Source organism: Musa acuminata, unplaced genomic scaffold (assembly GCF_036884655.1).
Source record: "Musa acuminata AAA Group cultivar baxijiao unplaced genomic scaffold, Cavendish_Baxijiao_AAA HiC_scaffold_1136, whole genome shotgun sequence".
Classification (NCBI taxonomy): Eukaryota; Viridiplantae; Streptophyta; class Magnoliopsida; order Zingiberales; family Musaceae; genus Musa; species Musa acuminata.
Window position 1 is genome coordinate 8,154,288 of NW_027021348.1, and position 7,500 is coordinate 8,161,787.

Genomic DNA, 7,500 nt, shown 5'->3' on the forward strand with positions numbered 1-7,500 from the left:
GCCCGTTTTTGGGCTGTTTTGGCCTGTTTTTGGGGTGTTCTTGCGTGGCGCGGTGACCGTCGTGAGCGGAGCAAAATGTCAGCCATCTCAGCACCCTGGAACCCCCCGGGTGGCACAGGGCTGGATGGAGCTTTCGTATAGCAGGGACGGTGCTGCCTCTCGCTTCGCTCGCTGTTCGCCGCTCGCCGCTCGCTCGCGCAGCCAAAAATGGCCAGTTTTGGCCCGTTTTTGGGCTGTTTTGGCCTGTTTTTGGGCTGTTCTTGCGTGCCGCGGCGACCGTCGTGAGCGGAGCAAAATGTCAGCCATCTCAGCACCCTGGAACCCCCCGGGTGGCACAGGGCTGGATGGGGCTTTCGTATAGCAGGGACGGTGCTGCCTCTCGCTTCGCTCGCTGTTCGCCGCTCGCCGCTCGCTCGCGCAGCCAAAAATGGCCAGTTTTGGCCCGTTTTTGGGCAGTTTTGGCCTGTTTTTGGGGTGTTCTTGCGTGGCGTGGCGACCGTCGTGAGCGGAGCAAAATGTCAGCCATCTCAGCACCCTGGAACCCCCCGGGTGGCACAGGGCTGGATGGGGCTTTCGTATAGCAGGGACGGTGCTGCCTCTCGCTTCGCTCGCTGTTCGCCGCTCGCCGCTCGCTCGCGCAGCCAAAAATGGCCAGTTTTGGCCCGTTTTTGGGCAGTTTTGGCCTGTTTTTGGGGTGTTCTTGCGTGGCGCGGCGACCGTCGTGAGCGGAGCAAAATGTCAGCCATCTCAGCACCCTGGAACCCCCCGGGTGGCACAGGTCTGGATGGGGCTTTCATATAGCAGGGACGGTGCTGCCTCACGCTTCGCTCGCTGTTCGCCGCTCGCCGCTCGCTCGCGCAGCCAAAAATGGCCAGTTTTGGCCCGTTTTTGGGCAGTTTTGGCCTGTTTTTGGGCTGTTCTTGCGTGGCGCGGCGACCGTCGAGAGCGGACCAAAATGTCAGCCATCTCAGCACCCTGGAACCCCCCGGGTTGACATGGACTTAGCTGGTTTTGCCTAAGTCGTGCGGCACCCTTGCGTGTCCGTCCGCAAAGGTCAGCCTCCCCGAAGCCTCCCATTGTCCCTTAGGACCATCAAAAGAGAGAACGGGTTAGAGAGAACGCCTCAAACGAGATCCACAAGCAAACATGTCCGAAAAACACTTCATAGACAATGCAAATTACAAACAGACTTTACAAGCTCTGAACAGTGGCACAACAAAGGGTAAAATGGTCCATTACAGACCGAAAAGCTCTCACACGTGTCCACATGACACAACCTTTATTTACAAGCCTAAAGAGGCCACCACCCAATTAAAATGGGACTTATAAGCCTTGGCCGCCCCTTTACATTCTGTACAGGGCATGAACATGCCAAAAGACACGGACACACATAAGCATTACATCCAACATCTTGTTGAGAAGTTTGTCCGTGACATTCTCCCCCACTTATCCCTTCGACGTCCTCGTCGAAGCCTTTGTGAACACTGCAACTCTTCGCCTTTGCTGAGTCTTCAATCTTCTGCTCCAGCTGCAATGCGCCTCCTGGCTCCCAGCTGCTCTCCGCTGCTATTTTTGAGTAGTCGAACTTTGATCCGCCATGCTGCTTCAACTCACCAATGACTCTGACTGTGGTGTGGGGTTGGCTGAGTTGTGTTGATCCTTGTTGATTCCTGCGGATCTCCCAGATGAAGGAAAAGACCATCTTTACTGCGCCAGTCTCTCAAAATTCCCACATGCTGCTTGAACTGGGTGGATGCTTGTTGGAGCTTTAACGAGCATCGCCTCGCAAACTTCTGAAGTTTTTGGGTCCTTCCTCCACAAAATCTGCCCATTGACTCTTCTTTCAGTTAGTTGTCACATCCAAGTAGGTTCGCATCACTTCCGCTTTCGATTGGCATTTCGTTGGGAAATGAAGCGGACAATCTACTCTCAGTAGCACTGATCACCGTTGGTGAGGATTTGACAACTATTGTCTTCCATTATCTTCGAAGGGTCTTTGAACTTGTGCAGAGCTCCTCTGCTGGATAGATAAGAGAACTGGGGTACTCGGTTTCGCCCATTCTCTTAAGAGTTGAGAAGGCAAAGGTTACTTGACTTCGCCCGCCTCCTCGAGGTTGTACTTCATGCATCGAGCTGGTTACTGGCCTTCGCCTGCTCTTTGCTCACACTTCTGAAGCACATGAAGTGTTTGCACTCCTTGCATTGAGTTAGTTACTGTGATTCACCTTCTCAATGCCATCGAACTTCTGGAATGCGGGAAGTTTTCACCCCAACTTGGAGTAATTCTCTAATAGATGAGGTCGCCTCTGGGATTGTACCGTCTTCTCCATCAACCCTGCCGCCTACTCCACTGAGTAGCAAAGGTACAGCACCGCGTACTGCTTGCTTCGTTCCTTGGTCGTGCACTCTTGCATGACCCGAAGTCCTTCACTTACGGCTATCTTGATGAGAAACTTGTTGACACCGGTCTTACGAAGTTTCTTGGCCTCTGCCCTTCAGCCTTGTCTCGGTACTTGGAGATTGCCTCTGCATACTCCACCTCCTCGGCCCCTTTCACGACCAAACGCTCTCCCTCCGTGAGAGCAAGGGATCAATGACTTTGACGGAAGTCCCGCCTCTGCGGTACCATGGCGCTGCCATGCCCATGGCCCTACTATCCGTCACCTCGCATCTGCATCCCTTTTCTTCACGATCAGTAGAGATGTCTCCGTGGCACTCCTCTGAGTCCACCTCCATTCTAACTGATTGCTTGACTTTGGGTAGCTAAGTCCCTCTGGACTCATCGTCGCTTCCTCGCCCCTTTCGACCCCCTGCTTCAACACCTCTGTGTTCTCCAAGCAGTCTGTTTGGTCGATGGAAAGACAGACTGCACTCCCATGCATGGCCTCTGCCATCGCATTGTAGGGTTTGCACCGATTCTGTTCTCCATAGCTTCCTTGGTAGCAACGTTCGCTTACTCGGCCTTGTCCTCTGACTTGCCGGGCTCCCTTAAGCGAATATGAGCTCTGGAGCAGTCCAACTCTCCAGCTGCTTCGATCATACCTCTGCATGATCAAGTCCCTCCCATGGGACTTCCTGGTACTTGCATACGAACTTTTCCCTTGGTGGAACCCAGCCCCCATATGCTGATGACCAAGGTTTTCATCCGATGCAAAATTCGGTGCACGCCCGGAAGACCCACCTCTGTGGTACCATGGCCTTCACTCCTTGAATCCATAGCCCTTCTTGCCGTCGTGTTGTTCACCAAAGCGGAGCTCCCAGTAGCTCCCGATCATACCTCCATATGATCTCATCCCTCACGGGACAAGGTCGTGTGTATCGCATTGCCATCGAACTGTTCCACCACGATCCGCTGCACCATGTCGCCTCCTGGTGACATCTCCATTGCATTCTGATCCTTGTGGAATAAACTCGAATTGTGAACCCTCCGTTGTGTGGCCTCTGCCAATACATCGCAGGGTCTCCTCCACCTTCGATTTTGTTCGCTCCTTTGGCAATCGATCTTCATCCACCCACTCTTGGGTCACACCTAGATGAAGCACCGCTCTAGGACAGTCCGTCGCCTAGTAGCTCCCGAAGTCCGCCGACTTCGCTGTAATTTGTGCACTATTGCCTGGATCCTGGGCCTCTGCCCCTACCAGCACAATCTCTGCTGCGCACCGCTTCCTTCCTAGCAACTCGAATGGCAACACTGTGGCATATTCTTCAAGAGTACCCGCCTCTGCGTCCTCTTGCCCCGTGCTAAGGCCTTCTGAACTCAACTTCGCCTCCGCAAATTGAGTCGCCTTAGTTCCTTCATCAAATGCTCCTCCGAGATAAGGTGCATGTGCCCCGAAGCTCCCTTCGTCTTTGGCACCATGCAAGATGAGTCCACTCCGTCAGAATGAAGGACCCATGGAACAACATGATCCTGCTCTTGCCTCTGCAAGAGCTCATGTCCTTGACCTCTGTCTAAGAAAAGCACTGTGCCTCTGCTCCATGTTCCAACTTCTCTGCTGGCTCCCTTCATACGGCTTGGGTACTTCGCCAAGTTACACCCAAGTTGCTCCGCTCCTCGTTTCTGCATTGAGTCGATGGTGGCCCTCGCGCCCACCATTCCACGGGTCAGCCCTCCCTTGAGTCCGATCTCCACATCGACTCCAAGTGTGCCTTCATTTAAGTTGCTTCAGGTCGCTCCCCCACTTGATCTCGCAATGCATCCACCAATGCATTCTCTCGAGCGAGATCATGCGACGACTCCTCGCCGCTTGCTCAGTCCATCGAGCTTCGTGGAGTTGTTGTTTGTGAGGTACTCCTCCTCAACATGTGAAGTCCGTCTCACATGATTCTCCCTCTGGAGTGCCGAGACTTATCCCTCCTGGATAACTATCCCGTTGGAGCAACATCTCTCTTCGTTTCGGAGACCCCCATCCCCTTGGACTACTCCGATCTGCTGAACAAACTGTGCATTGTTCTGCCTCCTGCAAACGCACTTGCTAGATTGCGACTCCCCGTCAATACAGCCCCCACTGCACCCCTCAAGGTCTAGCAACATGCTGAACTCGTTGCACACTTCAGCCTCCTCCGGACGTATCCTTCGCATGCCAAAGAGAAAGTTTCAATGCTCCATGGCGCCGAGTCTCGGCCGCCTTGGGATGGCCACGGACATTCCATCGTCCGCATACAAGCCCCTGCATGAGTACCAAATTCTTCGAGTTAGCAATTCCTCTCACCTCTGTGAGCTTTGGCCTAACTCTTTTGGTCGTTGAGCAACTCATTCCACCTTGGATGGTCTCATTCTTGCCAAGCGCCTCGCTTGCCTAGAGCACCATCAAGTATAGTTGTCAACGTTGAGCCGTAGCTCAAACTCAGCCATCCCAACCTTTGTGCGCTCCAAATTCATCCAAGCTTGCCTGTTCTCGTGGTGCCTCTTGCGCGAAGGGTTGGCCATTCCTGTGAATGCCAATCTCAGATGCCCGCTCCTCTGAGCGACTCTTTTCCCTACATCTCCATGCCCGTTTTCCCCCAAACGGTCGCGCGTGTGCTGACTGCCCTCAACGCAGCCCCGCTAGGTCCCCCACGTTTGCATGCTAAGTGTTTCTATGAGTGCTTGTCCCGCTCTGATACCATATGACACGGACTTAGCTGGTTTTGCCTAAGTCGTGCGGCACCCTTGCGTGTCCGTCCGCAAAGGTCAGCCTCCCCGAAGCCTCCCATTGTCCCTTAGGACCATCAAAAGAGAGAACGGGTTAGAGAGAACGCCTCAAACGAGATCCACAAGCAAACATGTCCGAAAAACACTTCATAGACAATGCAAATTACAAACAGACTTTACAAGCTCTGAACAGTGGCACAACAAAGGGTAAAATGGTCCATTACAGACCGAAAAGCTCTCACACGTGTCCACATGACACAACCTTTATTTACAAGCCTAAAGAGGCCACCACCCAATTAAAATGGGACTTATAAGCCTTCGGCCGCCCCTTTACATTCTGTACAGGGCATGAACATGCCAAAAGACACGGACACACATAAGCATTACATCCAACATCTTGTTGAGAAGTTTGTCCGTGACAGGGTGGCACAGGGCTGGATGGGGCTTTCGTATAGCAGGGACGGTGCTGCCTCATGCTTCGCTCGCTGTTCGCCGCTCGCCGCTCGCTCGCGCAGCCAAAAATGGCCTGTTTTGGCCCGTTTTTGGGCTGTTTTGGCCTGTTTTTGGGCTGTTCTTGCGTGGCGCGGCGACCGTCGTGAGCGGAGCAAAATGTCAGCCATCTCAGCACCCTGGAACCCCCCGGGTGGCACAGGGCTGGATGGGGCTTTCGTATAGCAGGGACGGTGCTGCCTCACGCTTCGCTCGCTGTTCGCCGCTCGCCGCTCGCTCGCGCAGCCAAAAATGGCCTGTTTTGGCCCATTTTTGGGCTGTTTTGGCCTGTTTTTGGGCTGTTCTTGTGTGGCGCGGCGACCGTCGTGAGCGGAGCAAAATGTCAGCCATCTCAGCACCCTGGAACCCCCCGGGTGGCACAGGGCTGGATGGGGCTTTCGTATAGCAGGGACGGTGCTGCCTCACGCTTCGCTCGCTGTTCGCCGCTCGCCGCTCGCTCGCGCAGCCAAAAATGGCCTGTTTTGGCCCGTTTTTGGGCTGTTTTGGCCTGTTTTTGGGCTGTTCTTGCGTGGCGCGGCGACCGTCGTGAGCGGAGCAAAATGTCAGCCATCTCAGCACCCTGGAACCCCCCGGGTGGCACAGGGCTGGATGGGGCTTTCGTATAGCAGGGACGGTGCTGCCTCACGCTTCGCTCACTGTTCGCCGCTCGCCGCTCGCTCGCGCAGCCAAAAATGGCCTGTTTTGGCCCGTTTTTGGGCTGTTTTGGCCTGTTTTTGGGCTGTTCTTGCGTGGTGCGGTGACCATCATGAGCGGAGCAAAACGTCAGCCATCTCAGCACCCTGGAACCCCCCGGGTGGCACAGGGCTGGATGGGGCTTTCGTATAGCAGGGACGGTGCTGCCTCTCGCTTCGCTCGCTGTCCGCCGCTCGCCGCTCGCTCGCGCAGCCAAAAATGGCCAGTTTTGGCCCGTTTTTGGGCCGTTTTGGCCTGTTTTTGGGCTGTTCTTGCGTGGTGCGGCGACCGTCGTGAGCGGAGCAAAATGTCAGCCATCTCAACACCCTGGAACCCCCCGGGTGGCACAGGGCTGGATGGGGCTTTCGTATAGCAGGGACGGTGCTGCCTCACGCTGCGCTCACTGTTCGCCGCTCGCCGCTCGCTCGCGCAGCCAAAAATGGCCTGTTTTGGCCCGTTTTTGGGCTGTTTTGGCCTGTTTTTGGGCTGTTCTTGCGTGGTGCGGTGACCATCGTGAGCGGAGCAAAACGTCAGCCATCTCAGCACCCTAGAACCCCCCGGGTGGCACAGGGCTGGATGGGGCTTTCGTATAGCAGGGACGGTGCTGCCTCTCGCTTCGCTCGCTGTCCGCCGCTCGCCGCTCGCTCGCGCAGCCAAAAATGGCCAGTTTTGGCCCGTTTTTGGGCCGTTTTGGCCTGTTTTTGGGCTGTTCTTGCGTGGTGCGGCGACCGTCGTGAGCGGAGCAAAATGTCAGCCATCTCAGCACCCTGGAACCCCCCGGGTGGCACAGGGCTGGATGGGGCTTTCGTATAGCAGGGACGGTGCTGCCTCTCGCTTCGCTCGCTGTCCGCCACTCGCCGCTCGCTCGCGCAGCCAAAAATGGCCAGTTTTGGCCCGTTTTTGGGCCGTTTTGGCCAGTTTTTGGCCTGTTCTTGCGTTGCGCGGTGACCGTCGAGAGCGGAGCAAAACGTCAGCCATCTCAGCACCCTGGAACCCCCCGGGTGGCACAGGGCTGGATGGGGCTTTCGTATAGCAGGGACGGTGCTGCCTCTCGCTTCGCTCGCTGTTCGCCGCTCGCTGCTCGCTCGCTCAGCCAAAAATGGCCAGTTTTGGCCCGTTTTTGGGCTGTTTTGGCCTGTTTTTGGGCTGTTCTTGCGTGCCGCGGCGACCGTCGTGAGCGGAGC